This window comes from Aquarana catesbeiana, linkage group LG03, assembly GCF_042186555.1.
Source record: "Aquarana catesbeiana isolate 2022-GZ linkage group LG03, ASM4218655v1, whole genome shotgun sequence".
Classification (NCBI taxonomy): domain Eukaryota; kingdom Metazoa; phylum Chordata; class Amphibia; order Anura; family Ranidae; genus Aquarana; species Aquarana catesbeiana.
In genome coordinates this window covers 376,091,070-376,110,891 of record NC_133326.1, presented here as the reverse complement: position 1 = coordinate 376,110,891, position 19,822 = coordinate 376,091,070, and the positions used below count along the sequence as shown (strand labels likewise).

Here is a 19,822-nt window from a genome sequence, read left to right as displayed (position 1 = left end):
AGTCTTTATCCACTGTGTAAAATGGTGCTGATAAAATTGTGCTCTTCAACAAAGTACTGTAGTGATCCACCACTGCCACACCAAAGGACTCACCAGATATGCCTTACCTGTGATTATACCACAGCATTAATGAGTGTAAAGGTGGATGCTCCAGGTCTACTGTGAATTGTGAATCCTCTGGTTGATATCAAGCTCTATATGACTTACCTGTAGTGGGTGGTCATATTGCAGACCAATTTGATGCAGTGTGTGGCGTATGGTCTGAGCACTGACAGGATGACCCCCCAACCCTTCAACCTCTGCAGCAATGCTGGCAGCACTCATACGTCTATTTCCCAAAGACAACCTCTGGATATGACGCTGAGCACGTGCACTCAACTTCTTTGGTCGACCATGGCAAGGCCTGTTCTGTTAAACCGCTATATGGTCTTGGCCACTGTGCTGCAGCTCAGTTTTAGGGCATTGGCAATCTTCTTATAGCCTAGGCCATCTTTATATAGAGTAACAATTCTTTTCAGATCCTCAGAGAGTTCTTTGCCATGAGGTGCCATGTTAAACTTCCAGTGACCAGTATAAGAGAGTGAGAGCGATAACACAAAATAGAACACACCGGCCCCCCAATTCACACCTGAGACCTTGTAACACTAACGAGTCACATGACACCGGGGAGGGAAAATGGCTAATTAGACCCAGTTTGGACATTTTCACTTAGGGGTGTACTCACTTTTGTTGCCAGCAGTTTAGACATTAATGTTGAGTGTGTTGAGTTATTTTGAGGGGACAGCAAATTTACACTGTTATACAAGCTGTACACTCACTACTTTACATTGTAGCAAAGTGTCATTTCTTCAGTGTTGTCACATGAAAAGATATAATAATAATAAAATATTTACAAAAATGTGAGGGGTGTACTCACTTTTGTGAGATACTGTGTATGTGTATGTGTGTATATATATATATATATATATATACACACATATATATATATATATATATATATATATATACACACACATACACACACACACACACACACACACACACACACATACACACACACATACATACACATATATATATATATATATATATATATATATATACATATACATACATATACACACACATATATACATATATACACACACACCGGCCACTTTATTAGGTACATCTGTTCAATTGCTTGGTAACAAAAATTGCTAATCAGCCAATTACATGGCAGCAACTTACTCCATTTGGGCATCTAGGTGTGGTGAGTATGACTTGCTGAAGTTCAAACCAATTATCAGAATGGGGAAGAAAGGGAGTTTATGAGACTTTGAACATGGCATTGTTGTTGATGCCAGACAGGCTGGTCTGAGTATTTCAAAAACTGCTGATCTACTGGGATTTTCATGTACAACCATCTATAGAGTTTACAGAGAATGGTCCGAAAAAGAAAATATCCAGTGAGCGTCAGTTGTGTGGATGAAAATACCTTGCTGATGTGAGAGGTCAGAGAAGAATGGGCAGACTGATTTGAGATGCTAGAAAGACAACAGTAACTCAAATAACCAGTCATTACAACCAAGGTATGCAGAATACCATCTCTGAATGCACAACACATCGAACCTTGAAGCAGATGGGCAACAGCAGCAGAAGACCACACCAGGTGCGACTCCTGTTAGCCGAGAACAGGAAACTGAGGCTACAAATCGCACAGGCTCACCCAAATTGGACAATAGAAGATTGGAAAAATTTCAGCTGCCACATTCAAATAGTAGGGTCAAAATTTGGCACAACATGAAAACATGGATCCAGCCTGCCTTGTTTCAACAATTCAGACTGGTGGTGGTGGTGTAATGGTATAAGGGATATTTTCTTGGCACACTTTGGACCCCTTAATACCAATTGAGCATCATTTAAACAACACTGTCTACCTGAGTATTGTTGCAGACCATGTCCATCCCTTTATGGCTACAGTGCAGAGGCGTAATCAGAGTCTTCAGGGCCCCGGTGCAAGAAACCATGAAGGGGCCCCCACCAGCGGCGTTGCTAGGTCTACAAAAGATCTCATGCTAGAGCCCATAGCAGTGAAGTAAGAATAGTGATACGCTTGGGTGGGCATACACGTGTATATATATGTGTGTGTGTGTGTGTGTGTGTAAATATATTGTTACATACTGCAGATCCCTCCTTACATCAGGGTCCCCAGAGAGCCTCCCCTAACATCAGGATCCTCAGAGAGCCTCCCTACTTACATTAGGATCCCAAAACAGTTCCCCCCCCCCTTACATCAGGGTCCCCAGAGAGCCCCTCCTTACATCAGGGTCCCCAGAGAGCTCCCCCTTACAGCAGGGTCCCCAGAGAGCTCCCCTCTTACATCAGGGTGCCCATAGAGCCCCTCTTTACATCAGGGTCCCCAGAGAGCCCCTTCCTTACATCAGGGTCCCCAGAGAGCCTCCTCCCCTTACTTAAGGGTTCCCAGAGAGCTTCCCCTTACTTCAGGGTCCTCAGAGAGCCTCCCCTTACTTTTGGGTCCCCAGAGAGCCTCCTCTTACATCAGGGTCCCCAGAGAGCCCCTCCTTACATAAGGGTCCCCAGAGAGCCCCTCCTTACATAAGGGTCCCCAGAGAGCCCCTTCCTTACATCAGGGTCCCCAGAGAGCCCCTTCCTTACATCAGGGTCCCCAGAAAGCCCCCCTTACTTCAGGGTCCCCAGAGAGCCTCCCCTTACATCAAGGTCCCCAAAGGGCCCCTCCTTACATCAGGGCCCCCAGCAGAGCCTTTTGTTACATAAGGGTTCACAGAGAGCCTCCCCTTACTTCAGGGTCCTCAGAGAGCCTCCCCTTACTTTTGGGTCCCCAGAGAGCCTCCCCTTACATCAGGGTCCCCAGAGAGCCCCTTCCTTACATCAGGATCCCCAGAGAGCCCCTTCCTTACTTCAGGGTCCCCAGAGAGCCCCCCCTTACTTCAGGGTCTCCAGAGAGCCCCCCCTTACTTCAGGGTCCCCAGAGATCCCCCCCTTACTTCAGGGTCCCCAGAGGCCCCCCTTACATCAAGGTACCCAGAGAGCCCCCCCTTACATCAAGGTACCCAGAGAGCCCCCCTTACTTCAGGGTCCCCAGAGATCCCCCCTCACATCAGGGTCCCCAGACAGTCACCCCCCCTTGCAGTGGTTCCCCTGTACCTGGCTGGTCTCCGCTGTGCACCTTGGACCCCCAGCACACCTCTGTACCCCCCCCCACCTGGGGGGAGGTGGAAGACAGTGATCAGCAGCTCTATGGTGTCTATGGGCGGCGGGATCTCCCTGGGGCTTGTAGTTCTCTCTCCGAATGTATAGTGTATGTACAGTGGAGAGGGGAGGGGCCTCTGACCCGGGCATGCATCATCAAGAGTGTAGAAGCAGAGTGACTCACTGAAGAGTGAAGTCAATACATGCCCGGGTCAGAGGCCCTTCCCCTCTCCACTGTATGCATTAGGAGAGAGAACAGCTAGCCCCAAAGAGATCCCGCGGCCCATGGCCTGCGGGCACCATACAGCTGCCGATCGCCACTTCCCACCTCCCCCCACTGCATGTTAAACGGACAGCCAAAACTGCAGGGGAGATGCCAGGTCTTGGGGCCCCCCCACAGCGGCAGAACAACAGGGCCCAGTCGCAAGTACGACAGCAGCGACCCCTATAGTTCGGCCACTGCTACAGTGTGCCCATCTTCTGATGGCTACTTCCAGCAGGATAATGCACCATATCACAATGCTCAAATAATCTGGTTTCTTAAACATGACAATGAGTTCATTGTACTCCAACGGCCTCCACAGTCACCAGATCTCAAACCAATAGAGCACCTTTGGGATGTGGTGGAATGGAAGATTTGCATCATGGATGTGTGGCCGACAAATCTGAAGCAATCTCTGAGGAATGTTTCCAACACCTTGTTGAATCTATGCCACGAAGAATTAAGGCAGTTTCAACCCGGTACTATTCTGTGGTGTGTAGAGGGCGCTAGGTAGTAGCTAATTAAGTCTAAACACAATACTATATACAAATTAAAATGTCATACATGTAAGAACAGTGCAAAAAGACCAATTGGAAAAAAACTTAGTGACAAGAAAAAACTCAATCGATCATAATAAGTGATAAAAATAATAAATGTATAAAGTCCCAAACAAAAAGTTCATAGTGGTCTAAGAAACAGCAAAAAATCTTCTGTATAGACAATCTTCCAAAGGTGTGAGAAATTCTTCACCAAAACACAATGAACGACACCCAACATGTACGGAGTATGAAATCTACTTACCCGAGAGATTTGACTTCTTTACTTAAAAAGAAAGTCAAATACCACTTTGGCAGGATAATGCCTGCTTGTATATATGGACTGGAGATGTAAAGAACCTTCCTCCGCGGAGCTATGCATGGGATATATTGAAAAAACAATAGAGATCCATAGCGTAATTCTTTTAAAAAAGGTATAAAATAAAAAAGCCAAAAGCCGCTTACATTTACAAGTGCCTAGACCCGGCACTGGGGCTGCTAGTTCGTCTGTGCTGGAACTGTGTGCAGACGCCTTGTTTCCACCTCCGTGGTCGGCGTGCGTTCCACCAGCCGGAAGAGGCAGCCAAACAAACCGGAAATGACGTGGAATAGCGTGACCAGGTACCGCTCCAACGTACATTTCGTGATTACGTCTTCAGGAAGCGTACCTGGTCACTAGGTAACATAGTATTTATAATCCTTATACTATACTTATACTTTCTATCAACCCGGTACTAGCAAGGTGTCCCTAATAAAGTGACCGGTGAGTGTATATATATGTAATTGTTGATATATAGCTGCTGTATCTGTAGTATCCTATCTCAGATTATATTTTTTATGATATGCAAATTATTAGCTATACCTATCAATATGGCTGTTAAACATTTCTCTGGCATGTCAATTCTGCTCCCTATTCATCCACCCCAGGACACACTTAATTGAGTAGCAGCAGAGGAAGAGGGTCATAGAACACTCAGGGACACTGGACTTTTGAAATTACTTTTGAATTGCAAGATTATACAAATTTTCATGACAGTTTAGAGAGGATTTCAACATTTAAAAAAACTTACCTCTCTGACTCTTTCCTTGCAGTAACATGGAGAGGTTTCCACCTCCCTAGTCCCATTGTGAGCAACATCAGGACCCTCATCTTTAAAGCTGTCCATACCTAACTCATATATTTTTGTTTGCTCAGCCAGTGAGCTGAGTGAAAAAAACAGAACCAGTTCCTCATCCACATAATTGTGGTGTATAGGGGAATCGTCCCTGCTGTGTCATTGTATTCTGACAGAGGATAAGTCAGCAGGACTCCTCCATTGTCAGAATACACTGATCAGCACTGTAGCCTATTGGCTGCAACACTGATCGAACTAAAGTTTTCCAGCAAGCCTGTTGAACCAGTTAAATTTCAATCCATCATGGCCAGCTTAAGGGCTCATTTACAGCAAAACACAGACATGCTTGCATCTGAATTTCAGTTGGAGGATGGGATAAATCGCTCAATCTCAGTGTTTGCTGAGACACAAAAATATGCAGGGCAATAACAACACAGCAGGATATAGAAACTTTACAAGAGGACCTGAATACATTAATGGAGTGGACTATTGCATGGCAAATAAAGTTTAATACCGGAAGGGCTTTTTTTCAGCCGGAACTAGGGGGAACTCAGTTAAACCACCTCTGGCTCAGGTCTTCTGCTCCCTGCTCACCACTATCACTTGGTAACACTGAAGTCCAGCTTCTGCATTTACAAGTGATAGCTTATCTCCCAGTAGCTCCCATAGGTCAGCTCTCCTGCGCAGATCCCACTGAGTGCCGGACAGGGACAAGGGAGATACAGAACAGGTGCTCAGGGTTCAGTGCAGTCATGGGCAGGAGAGGGTGCGTGGTAAGCTGCACCCTCTGTGGTCTCCATTTTTTCCCTGGTGACCAGTTGTTGATGCTCCTACTGCATAATCTCCCTTGCAAGTGACTGTAGTATAGTATAGTATGCTGGGAGGTACTACGGCCGGATAGGTGTTTCAGCTTAATATTGCAACAAAGGTAAGATATATGACAGATGGTAGAGCTTTTAAGGAGGGGGGAGAAAATGAGGGCAGTGGAGGGAGGGAGTTGTATGCAGAGGGAAGAGCTACTATTTGATGCCATTTGGCAGGTATGTGAGTGTGGCGGGCATGGTTGAGTTCCTGCACCTATTCTCTGAGAAAAAAAAGCCCTGAATACCGGTAAGTGTAAGGTAATGAACTTGGGGGGTAAAAAATATAAACGCAAGTTACTCTTTAGGGGGAGAATATCTAGGGGCTTCCAGGCTGGATAAGGATCTAGGGGTCCTTGTAGAAGGCAGACTGAACAATAGCATGCAGTGTCAAGCTGCGGCTTCCAAATCCAGCAGAATATTAACATGCATTAAAAAGGGAATTTACGCCAGGGATAAAACAATTATTCTGCCACTTTATAAAACTCTGGTTCGGCCGCATCTGGAGTATTCTGTCGAGTTCTGGTCACTAATACTCAGAAAGGATGTGCTGGAGCTGGAGAAAGTCCAGAGAAGGGCAACTAAATTAATAAGGGACTGGAGGACCTCACTTATGAGAAACGACTACAAGCGCTAAATTTATGCTCCCTGGAGAAGAGACTCTTGAGAGGAGATAAGATTGTGGTGTACAAATATCTCAATATCTCAATGGTGATCCCAGCAAAAGTATGAAACTTTTCAGTCGCAGGGCGTGTAAGAGGACACAGGGGCCACATGATGAAACTGGAAGAGAAGTGGTTTAACCTTAAGCTGCGTAGGGGGTTTTTCACTGTCAGGGCGGTAAGGATGTGGAACTCTCTTCCACAATCGGTGGTGTCAGCAGGAATGTATGGATAGTTTTAAAAGACTCTTGGATCTGCATCTTAACGTAAACAATTTAAGAGGGTATGGGAAACGATCTTTCTACACACACACACACACACACACACACGCGCGCGCGCACACACACACAGGTTGAACTTGATGGACTGTTGTCTTTATTCAACCTTACCAACTATGTTACTATTTATATCCTATAACTGCCAGCTCCATCTAGTGGCCATAATGCGCTAAAGTCCTGATTGGTATTTCAGGAAAACACTGCATGGCCACTAGATGAAATAAAGATATTAGAGCCCTTGCACACTGGGGCGTTGGGCGGCGTCGGCGGTAAAACACCGCTATTATTAGCGGCGTTTTACCGTCGGTATGCGGCCGCTAGCGGGGCGGTTTTACCCCCCGCTAGCGGCCGAGAAAGGGTTAAATACCACCGCAAAGCGCCTCTGCAGAGGCGCATTGCCGGCGGTATAGCCGCGCCGTCCCATTGATTTCAATGGGCAGGAGCGGTAAAGGAGCGGTATACACTCCGCTCCTTCACCGCTCCGAAGATGCTGCTGGCAGGACTTTTTTTACCGTCCTGCCAGCGCATCGCTCCAGTGTGCAAGCCCTCGGGGCTTGCACACTGGGATGACAGCAGCGGCACTTTCGGGGCGGTTTGCAGGCGCTATTATTAGCGCAATAGCGCCTGCAAACCGCCCCAGTGTGCAAGGGCTCTTAGGCAAAATATGAGATTATCTGTGACATATGAGTGAATGCTTGAGACATTCACACAGCAAATGGACCCCTTAGTTTATTGTTTATTCTAATCAGCTTCTTCTTCCGCTTCTCCACTTACCTATTTTTTTCCAGCTGATATTTTTTTTTTTTTTTAACCAATAAGGTTTTAAAAGATTATTGTATTAATATGTTTTGATGTTAATTTTTATGGTATCCTATTAAAACAAAAACACAAAATTGAAAAAAAAGCCAGTGGGTATTTGCCAGTGGGTAGGTTCTTTTGGTAGAAGAGAATTCATGAGTTTCTTCTGTCAAAAAAAACAAAGAAAATATTTTCCTTATCCGATAACAATTTCATTTTAACCTGACTGCGGCGCATTCCCAGTAGAGTGTACAGGCCTGGCATCTTACAGACATGCCGGTAGGTTCATTGGCTCCTGTCTAAATTGGCCCTAGTATGTGTATGTATGAATGTGAGATAGGGACCTTAAATTGTAAGCTCCTTCAGGGCAGGGATTGATGTGGATAGAATATATACAGTAAATTTGCAAAGCGCTGCATAAATTGAGAGCACTATATAAGTACCTGTAATAAATATGGGGGTGTACCACTAACTGGTATTTATTAATTCTCCCAGAGATTATAGGTACTGCCCCTAACAATGCCTTAATTTGCTTTTCTCTCCTGGATATATTATGGCTTTTTCCAGGGTCAGCATCTATTTCATGGAGAGTGATGCAAGCTCAGCGATGAATCGATCATGTAACTACAGTTGCTTGTGTAGCTCCTGGCTGTGTTCACAAATGTGTTACACATACCAGCCCCCTGCTGCAGCCTTCACTTTGTGGGATGCTACAAAGTTACAATGTTGCAGTTCCATCACTGAGAAAGAGAAGACTGAGAAAATTATCCCTTCTGCCTGCAGCAGACTGATGGCATCTTCTTAGCCTAGACAAAGTCACTGGACTGGAATTCAAGGACTCAAGGTAGAGCTTTTGAAAGAAAAAACTACTGTTGCTGTACGTATATTGTGACATATCTAGAATATTGGAAATGAATTAATGTAGACTTGTAAACTTCCTGAAAGGTCCATTTAAGCTGATCTTGTTACAAACATAATCTAAAACAATAGATTCCCCACAAGGTAATCCTAATATGAAAGATTTCTGCCAGTCTACTGCCACCTGCAATTTTGAAAGGTACAAGTGGAAATTCCAAAGCAAAAGTCAGAAGGGCGTGAAACAACTGTACAATATCTTAAAACTTCTTCAAAATAAAGTGTATGTTACAAATATGCAATCATAAAATGTTTATTGTAAAGTTTAACATTGCTTTAGTAAAAACAGATGATAGATTTTTATCTGTTGATTCTTGCCTTAAGCTCACCACAAATGTTACAATCTGATTGTACAATCTCAATTAGATCTACCAACGACTATGTAGTGTAGGGACTTGCCCGATTGAATACAAATGTATTGGATATTTTAAGTAGGTCCCCATAATACAAAGTTTGTTAGATCTAAAGTTGATTGTACAAAGTTCGTATGGTCAGATTGCAAAGTGTTCGGTGACCCTTACTCTTGTAAGCACTTCACTTCCATTTTACAGCAGAAAAGATATGATATACAGTCATTTTTGTAACCAATTCATTATCTGGGTATCCTTGGAGCTCAGTTGCAGAAATTAGAAATTAGAGAACTAGAATCCCCCAGTTCCTGCGAGAGATTTAACCCATTGCCTTATACTCATAATTGAAATATCGGTTTGGTGTGGACTGGTCCCATAAATAGAAAAACTACATAAAATGTGCATTAATCATGGACACATATCTTAATAGAGGAACCCACCTTTCACAGATTTTTCTATTCCTTAAACTTCAGAACATCAATATTTTTGTTTCACCACACAGAAACTTGGGTTTAAAACAATGCCACCTGGTATAAAAAAAACATATGAATTATACATATAATTTTACTGTTCAATGTAACAACATCCTGACAAAGTTAAACAAATAAAATGAATAAATACACCTCGTTAGTAAACACAAATCCTAAATGTACAGATCCCAATATTTTTGCATGTTGTAATAATTTTTAACCACTAGGTGGCACTGTCATACTGCACAGATATTTACACAAGAGTACAGTATATTGAGTCATTGCTTCTTACAAACAGTTCACATCTATTTTTTTAGGATTAAGCAGAGTTAAATAACCCGTATATTACATCTCTCTTAAAATTTTTCTTATAACTAGTAAAATGCGGCTGTGCAAAAAATCAGGTGTGATACAGTGGTCCCTGTGATACAAATAACTTCTGTCTAATAATATGTCAGTATTATATAAAGTGGTATGGAATATAAAATGTAAATCCGTGTTTCTCAATCTTTTTTTAAATCATGCCACCCTTTAAAAGTATGCAAAAACTAGAGGCACCCTAAGTGAATTATGCCTTGTTTTGTTCAGTACAAATTTGGCCTTCATTTGGTTGTAAGTGTTAATAGTCATCTCCTGATTTTTTTTTTTTTTTTATTAAAACTGGCCCAAAATGTTTAGCTGTATATTTAATACCATTACTATGGCCCACCACTGAAAAAAAAAAAACACAAAATAAATTATCCTACTCCTGACATGTTTTTGTTTGCTGGTGTTGTACCCTTTGTAGATCCACAAAACCAGTGTGCTCATTATGCTTCTATTTAATTTTGCCTAAACACACTCACACAGAATATAAAACGTTTTTTTTCTACCTAAAACACTCTGGCGCTAACACTCATATTGTCCCTAACATTAACACAGGCACTAACCTATATCAAGCTTTGATCCAACTTTTTTTTTTTTTTTTTTTTTACAGACTTTACACAGACTTCTCCTCTAGGAAAAAGAAAATGATACAATTTATAATTTCCTCCTCAAAGAGGAGGAACAGTACTAAGGCTGGTTCTAACACTGGTGATTGTTCATCACAGTGATCAAGTGATTAATGTGAAAAACTTGAAGCAGCGCTATGGAGACAAAAGTTATTTAAAACAACCCTTGTTATATATGAAAATATATAAAGAATAAACCACAAATATATTTCACTTAAATAGTGTCTCTGTGTCTTTAAATAATTAGTAAAAAAGGTCCATTACAATGATGTGCCAAAGAAAGCCGTGCAAGTGAAGAGCAACATCCTGGGTTTTGGGGGTCCTGGGATGATAGAGAAGGCACAGTTTTGATCAGCCCGGATCATTAAAAGATAGCTGCAGGAATCCATGACACACGTAATATATGGACTTTTTCACCACATGAAGGGTTACCTTTCGTTTATCTTCATTTGGCACTTGAGTGGATATAGGAGAGTGGAGTGGTTACAGGGGTCGCTGGACTGGTGGATCTGAATTAGTGTTTGGCTGACCATAAGAAGCGTTGTACTGGCATACACAACATTTCTGTGACTATAATGTTAATTTCCTCTAGCTGGCGTATGTGTGCTTACTTGTTCATTTGTTTCCCCCATTTATGCATTATTACATGCTTCTTCCTGTTCTTCTTCTTGCTGAACTAAAAGGAGAACAGTGCTTTCTATCCAAGGTTTAAAGTGTTTTTTGCATGTATTGTATGCTATCTAAGAATCTTCAAGCTACAATCCCCTCTCTTAGCTCACAAACAGGCAAAAGTGGTATGTAGATTTATTTCTGTCTAGTTATGAGTTTCAAGTCATGTTAGTTTTAAATGTAATTCACTGTATGCTTGATGATTTGTCCTTCATATTTGTTCTCTTTAAGCAGTTCTACAGTGTTGGTGTAAGAACTTGATATGTACGTTAAACATCTGTGAGACAAGAACCTCAGCCTTCTCATTGTGACTTAGGGCGAAATAAGCGTGTTTTGACCCTACTTAGCGGTAGAGTCACTAATTCTGTAAATTACCATCTGGTGGGGGTGTGTGGCATGCACTTTGACAGACACAGGGCATCATTTACTAAAACTGGAGAGTGCAAAATCTGGTGCAGCTCTGCATAAAAACCAAACAGCTTCCAGGATTTCAAAGCTTAATTGAACAAGCTGAAGTTAGAAACTGATTGGCTACCATGCACAACTGCACCAGATTTTGCACTCTCCAGTTTTAGAGCATGCATTTCATCCATACACATAGTGTGGCACTGTTTATTGAAGATTTGGGCACTGATAATACATTTTTTGAAGCGCACGGTGATTGGTCTATAATTTTTGAACATTTTGGTACGTATTTAGATGCCTTGTATAACTTGTTACCACATGGTGGATTGATAATACACATAAGATGGAGATATGTGCAGGAGAGGAGTGTGAAGGGTATAATAGCGGCATTATGTACATTGGAGGAGTGAGGGGGTATGACATTGGGCAGTATGTACAAGAGAGGAGTGCAGAGGGTATGACAGGGGAAAGTACTGTATGTGCAGGACAGAAGAGTGGAGGGAATGAAAGGGGGCAGTATGTGCAGGCAAGGAGTACACAGGGTATGACAGGTGGAGGTATGAGTATTAGAGGAGTGTGAAGAGTATAATAGTGGGCAGTATGTGCAGGAGAGGAATGAAAAGGGTATGCTAGTGGGAAGTACGTGCAAAAGAGGAGTGTGAAGGGTAGAATAGTGGGCAGGAGAGTAGTGTGCAGAGTATGTGAAGAGGCTGTATGTGCAGGGAAGGAGTGTTATGCCCTGTACACACGGTCGGATTTCCAACAGAAAATGTTCGATGGGAGCTTTTTGTCGGAAATTCCGACCGTGTGTAGGCTCCATCGGACATTTTCCATCGGAATTTCCGACACACAAAATTTGAGATCTGGATCTCAAATTTTCCGACAACAAAATCCGTTGTTGGAAATTCCGATTGTGTGTACACAATTCTGACGCACAAAGTTCCATGCATGCTCGGAATCAAGCAGAAGAGCCGCACTGGCTATTGAACTTAATTTTTCTTGGCTTGTCGTATGTGTTGTGCGTCCACTGCATTCTTAAAGTTCGGAATTTCCGACAAGATTTGTGTGACCGTGTCTATGCAAGACAAATTTGATCCAACATCTGTCGGAAAAAAAAACATGGATTTTGTTGTCGGAAAATCCTATCGTGTGTACGGGGCATAAGAGTATTCTAGCAGCCAGTATGTACAGGAGAGGAGTAAAGGGTAGGGCGGGTACTGTATGTGTTGGAAAGGAGAGTGGAGGTTATGATGGAAGAAAAATGTGCAGAAGAGGAGTGGGATGACAACCAACAAAACAGTTCATCTTTTGACTTAGTGGTGGTTGAATGGTGGTAACTGATCTTTTCATAACTGGTAACAAATTCATGTATATGAAGTATATGGTCATATCAATACAAACAAATGACAGGGGCGTAGGGGTACCCCCCATACCATAATTCATTTAGGCACCCAGCCCAGCATGACAGTCAAGCTCTTTACAAAGGGGGTTTACAGAGAGGAAAAAGAAGTCAAAGTCAGTGTTCAGGAAATGGGCAGCTAAAGTTAAAGCAGGTTATTCTGGGATAGTGGAGGTGGTGAGGAGTGTGTCAGTAGTATGTTCAACTGAATAACTACTGACACTCCCCACCACGTCCATTTAGGTGGTCGGCAGACTGTAAGCCCCATTTACACCGTTTGACAGCTTCAAATCGCATGACAAGTCACACCCTATTGTCAGCAATGGAACCGCTCAAATCGGTGCAACTGACAAACAGCGCCGCACCAATTTGAAAAAAAGGTTCCTGAGCTATTTCTTGAGATTTCAGGGGTGACTTGAATAGACATCTGTGCATGGATTTGCACAGATGTCAGGCAAGTCGCACCCGAAATCGCACTAACCTGTGGCTTTGAAATCGTGCTACTTCATGAGGTAGCACGATTTAAAAGTCACATTCAGTGTGAACCAGGCAGTAGGGAGTACCAAATGAAACAGGAGTGTGAGTGGAATTGGGGGCAGTAGAGGTTGAAAAGGTAATACCAAAATTCAAGCAGGTCATTAGCATGGACTGTGTCATGGAGGTCAAGGAATCCAGCAACAGTGGATTGTTGCCAGGCAATGTTTATGCAGCAAATGAGACAGTGGAGTGGAGATTACCACAGAATTAGAGTCAGTGGAGAGATGATTGGCATGGTGCACTAAGTAAATGTGAGGGATTGTCATAATAACTCTGGAGACTGAGTGCTTTGAGGTTATTGCACATGCAGTGGGCACAGAATGGTTATTACATATGTGTGGTTTACTGGCTACTGAGGATTAAAACTAGTGCTGATAAAGAGGAAGCCTCTAGAACATTAAATGTACAGAAAACAAAGTGGGGGTACCATCATCCAGATTAATTAGAAATTGGAAAAGGTGGTAGTTCCCCAAACTAGTCTCTGAAAAGTGAGGGAATGGACTATCTCAGTACCAGGTATACATTACATAATTTGAGTAAAAAATTATTATTTTATTAACAGAAAGAAGTAAAAAACATGGGTATCCAACTTAAGTAAGGACATTATACAGTATTTGGTATACAAACCAAGACAGTACATTAAAAATACACGGGTGCCTATACATATATTTTGCTGATACTTATAGTGCGCTCCAAAAATGGAAGCAGCAATATAGTAGGTCCTTACGGGACATGTGAGGTCCCCCCACCTTTTTTTCTTTCTCTCCTTTGGTTCCCTATATATATATGCACACACACACACACACATACATGAATATAGTTTATCTACTCAGCTACTGTGGAAGACTTGCCCATTTGTGTACATCCCCCATACCCGCCGTGGGGGAACAATGATGGTGTCCTAGCTGTGTCTTTATGCGTGAGCCTTTGGGTAAGTGGCAGTGATCTCCTTTTCCTTATCCCCATGCAATCAATGTGTTAAAATACATGCTATGTATTTGTCTCTCATGTATATTTTTTACTTTGTTCTAGACATTTTTTCTACTGATAAAGTCGTTATTAACCCGCGAAACATGTAGATGACCACATGCCCCATGAGGACCTACTATATCGCTGCTTCCATTTTTGGAGCACACTATAAGTGTCAGCAAAATATATGTATAGACACCCATGTATTTTTAATGCACTATCTTGTTTTGTATACCAAATATGATGTCCTTACTTAAGTTGGATGTCATGTTTTTTACTTCTTTGTATTAAAACTAGTGCTGGTGACTGGCTGCTGAGGGGTATGTGCACATGTGCTGAGTGCTGACAATTGAGGGATAAATGGACATAAGCAGAACATTGGATACTGAGTGTTGAGGGGTTAACCTACATGGAGTGGGTGCTGGAAGCTGAAGGGATAATATACCTGTCTGTGGACTGAGTGCTGCAGAAAGAACGTGCATGAGCTGAAGAACAGACGTTGAGGGGTTCTCATATATGTTGGGGACAGGACACTGAGGGGTTAATGCACACACACACACACACACACACACACACACTGTAGACTAGTCACTAATAGGTTAATGCACATACTGATGTGCATGTGCTGGGTACAAGATACAGGGGAAAGACCAATATGTCCTTCTAAACATGGGGCAGAGACTGTCACTGAGCTGAACTTCCCTGAGTGCCAAAAGTCCAAGCACAGGGTTTTCCAGTTTCAGATTTATCTTGGTAGACACAAACCTAGAAAAAAACTGAACATCCTTTCCATTTAGAAGAAAGATTACTTCCACAGATTCCTAGGTAGCCAGGTGCTGGGCTACAGCATTATAGAGATGGAGACATTGTCCGTTATTCTTCTTTCTCTCTATTGAGATGTTATGCTGCACCATCCTCCTCTGGCCAGCAGGGGGAGGACTAAAGGCAAGCTAGCCCATAGACTTCTATGCAGAGTGCAAAGAACTGCATACACTGTTCAGAAGAAAGAGTGGAGGGAGGATTTTTATTAAACTGCCTGGGAAAGTTCTTCCACTTAGCACCAAGAAGTTAAAGAAGAAGTACAGTCAAAGCTTGTTTGGATGTACTTCTCCTGTGGATCACAGGAGTGCAGTTCATTCTGCACTCCTGTGAACCGCTTCAGCCTGCTGTCGGTGGACGTCACAGAGCTGGTCCAGGCTCGGGCAAGATTGCGACAATGAAGTTGGGATCCGCCCACATGCCTGGACCAGCACCCGGCTGAGCCTCTCGACTGACAGTCACCAGCTCTCTGCTCAGGGAGCCCTGAGAACCGAGCGATTGGTGTTGGATCGCTCGGTTCTAAGTGTTAGAGTTGTCAGGGAACAGATGCAGCATTGGACAGATGCTGCATCTACCGAAGAAAAAAAATCCTTACTTCTGTTTAAAGAGAGCACCTCTGTTTGTATTTTCACCTGCCAGCTGGAGACCATACCACTGGAGATCCAAGCCTGAGACTGGGAGTGAGAACACTGAAGCACCACTCACATTACAGCACCTGCACCGCTGCAGCAGGAAGACTGGAGCATCCATTCACCCTCTGTTTCCCACTGCTGATCCCCAGAGGCTTTCAGGGAGAGACCGAGGAGGCCCCACTTCCATAGGGAGAGGTCACTGCAGCATCCCGGGGACTGGTAAAAAAGCTTATTCGATGATTGCTGATACTGCTTGCAGCTAAGAACAGGATACCATGTGTACCCAATGCATACTGTATCCATACTGCATTTATTCCAAACCTAGACTGCAGCTATATCAAGCCTATACTGAAACTTTATTGCATATGAACCACATCTACCTTGGACCTGTATCAAGACCATACTGTACCTCTACTGTACCAGGTTAACTAGGATTGGTGCACAGTGCATACACACTTATAAAGGGCCCCATGATAGCCAGCAGAAGAACATCTTAAAGGACTGACCCTCCCGTAATAATTATTCTGCAAGCCCCATTTGTTCCCCTGGTGATCTGGACGCCAGATCTCATCTTATGCCTAGTCCTTACTGTTAATCACTTTGTATGTTTAATTGTGTTATTACCATTATTAATCCATTTTATGCTTGCCTAATTACCAACCCCCATAGGACAACAATACATTAAAGTGTTACTAAACCCACAACAGTAAAATCAACATAGAGGTTCCCCAGTTATGGGACTTTATAGGCACTTCAAAAACATAACAGATAAAAACAGATATTTATAAAGAATCATCACTAAAAGACAGGAAACAAAAAACATACATAATATGAATAACTAAAAATACACCAACTGAAACAGCAAGATGATGATACAATCTGGTATCCTCCACCCAACGCATTTCAGAGACTATGTGGCTCCTTCATCGGGGATATAAGAGGTAACATTGTAGTCATTCATGTATCAAAGAACATTCCATGTTTGGTTTAAAAACAAAAACAGAGTCTCAGAACTTTCTGCCTTTCCGCCCAACCTTGGAGGTAATGTATGTTGTACTGGATAGAAGAGCCAATCGTAAAGAAGAGCATCCAAAAGATGCTACACTCAACCTGGAAGCACCAGCGGGCACTGAGGCCTGGAAAACAGGGTCCTGCACCTATGGACCTATTATGGAATGGCAGACCTCACATTGAGTAGTAATATGAGTATGGCCTGGCTTTAGACAGCACAGCTAGAGTAAACTGATATGTCCTCCATAAAGGTGTGCAGCAGAACTCATTCCCTGCCCGTTCCTTAAAACCAGCTATTATTCACAAAAAAATTCACTTGACACCATCTGAAGCAAATAGGTTTATCTTGGTCTCATCAGACCACAGGACATGGTTCCAGTAATCCATGTCCACAGTGTGCTTGTCTACAGCAAACTGATTGCAGGCTTTCTTGTGCATTATCTTTAAAAGAGGCTTCATTCTGGAATGACAGCCATGCAGACCAATTTGATGCAGTGTGCAGCGTATGTTCTGAGCACTGACAGGCTGACCCCCCACCCCTTCAACCTCTGCAGCAATGCTGGCAGCACTCATACATCTATTTCCCAAAGATAACCTCTGGATATGACGCTGAGCACGTGCACTCAAATTCTTTGGTCGACCATGGCGAGGCCTGTTCTGAGTGGAACCTGTACTGATAAACTGCTGTATGGTCTTGGCCACTGTGCTGCAGCTCAGTTTCAGGGTCTTGGCAATCTTCTTATTGCCTAGGCCATCTTTATGTAGAGCAACAACTCTTTTTGCAGATCCTCAGAAAGTTCTTTGCCATGCGGTGCCATGTTGAATTTCCAGTGACCAGTAAGAGAGTGAGAGCGATAACAGCAAATTTAACACACCTGCGCCCCATTCACACCTGAGACCTTGTAACGTTAATGAGTCATGTGACACGGGGAGGGAAAATGGCTAATTGGACCCAATTTGGACATTTTCACTTAGGGGTGTACTCACTTTTGTTGCCAGCGGTTTAGACATTAATGGCTGTGTGTTGAGTTATTTTGAGGGGACAGCAAATTTACAGTTATACAAGCTGTACACTCACTACTTTACATTGCAGCAAAGTGTCATTTATTCAGTGTTGTCACATGAAAAGATATAATAAAATATTTACAAAAATGTGAGGGGTGTACTCATTTTTGTGAGATACTGTATATAGGGCTACTTAGGGCACTAAAGTTGTATGCAAAAGGTCACCTTCTATCTTTCCTTTGCTTTTGAGGTAGGAAGGATTAAGAGGTGTTGCACTCCAGCAATGTTGGAGATTGTATTTTCTGCCCTAATAAAGCATTATTGAAAACTGCTTGAAGAATCACCTTCTTTCATTAATGTTGTCTATGCTCGTGCTGCTCTCCATTATGTCTCTCTTTTGATTTTCTGTATTACACAATAATGTCTGGGGACAAAAGACACTTGCGTGAAATACCTTTAAAATGCTTTACATGAAATGCTATGTCTGTATAGTCATCTAAAGTATATCTGTCAATGCGTGACTGAGGGACCTGTAGAATGCAGAGGCTCCGATTATCTATAAAACATTAAACACTTGACCAATCCCCTCTTCCAAAATGACCAGACGACACATTTTATTTGGAGTCGAATGGCCATAGCAACCTTTTATTACAAACCATTAAATACAACATTCACAAGAAAAAAAGTTTAATGTATATAATACAGTCAAAGCATAACAAATAAACCAACCTCAGTTTATGCCCGGTCTAAGGTCTTTGAAGGCCTATATAATCACAATTAACCGGTTGTATCTGCCACCCAATCAAAGGCCCCCAGCCGCAACTACACTGGCTCAGGGACAATTAACCACTTACGTACTACAAGATACAACCTAATTAATGTTACCACCGTATTGTTAGGAAGGGACACTCATACCTCAGATGGGCCCAACCCACAATTTTCCACAATTATTTAACCAGCACCGCCTTCAAAGATCCAATAGACCCCCTGCCACAGCACACAAGCGTGAAACCGGAAGGCCCGCTGAATACCCTCCTGCAATCCCAGATGTCATAAATCAATGACGATGGCATTCAGATGCACACCATCTCTTTTCAGATCTTCTCAGGTCTCATCCTCCAGCTCACAATGACGTATTTCCAGGTCTGCATTTCGGACAAAAAAAAAAAAAAAAAAAAACTTGCTACCTCCTAGTTCACCTTCATCCTGGCTTTGCCGATCTTTTCAACAGAGCGAGCCATACGCCACGCAGACCTGGCCACTATATCGGACCACACAACTTAGGCCGACCCAACAGATGGCAAAGCTTATAAGTTATAATAAAATTAGGGAGCACATATTACCAAAATCTGACTGATTCCCACCGCTTAAAGCGATGAATGACCTGGTCATTAAGTCCCCATCGGACTGCCTCCATTGCCGCCCCAATCCGAAAGTAATGAGAAGAACAGTTGTCTGCACTCCAACCAGAAGACAACAGGCATTTCCTGAACACCGCCCTAAACTGGAATTGAGACATTGCTGTCCCATCCGCATGCATAAAAGAAAACTCCTGGAAAATTTGGCCAAAACCTTGAAAAAACTCCCACAGCCCGGACAGGGCAAACTGGAGAAGGGGGAACCACCACAACTCAATCCAAGACTGCCTCTTTGACTGATCAGTGTTAGATTTTCTTAACAGAATACCCAATGTAGTGTCCCGTAACCACACATCCTGCACGCTCAAACCACCCTCACCACGTTTGTTGCGGCTTACCACATCCCCAACCCGAAAAGCCCCCCCCAAAAAAAAGGCCAGCACAAAGACAGCCCAGAACAAGGCAACCTCATAGGCCGAAGAACCATGTGTACATCATCGTCCTTACGAGAACACCCCCCTATCCTCATTCACCAGATCGCTCCATTCCTGACACACGCTGCAGTAT

General features: G+C 43.0%; 1 protein-coding gene across 6 annotated transcripts in view; it reads right to left on the bottom strand.

Moving 5' to 3' along the window:
* Nucleotides 1-19,822, bottom strand: part of FGF1 (fibroblast growth factor 1) — a 301,496-nt gene that overhangs the window by 165,092 nt on the left and 116,582 nt on the right. For all 6 annotated transcript variants that reach the window (XM_073620644.1, XM_073620641.1, XM_073620645.1 and 3 more), the window contains exon 2: nucleotides 9,430-9,516. The gene's annotated coding sequence lies outside the window, so the exon portion shown is untranslated. The remainder of the gene's footprint in view (nucleotides 1-9,429; nucleotides 9,517-19,822) is intronic.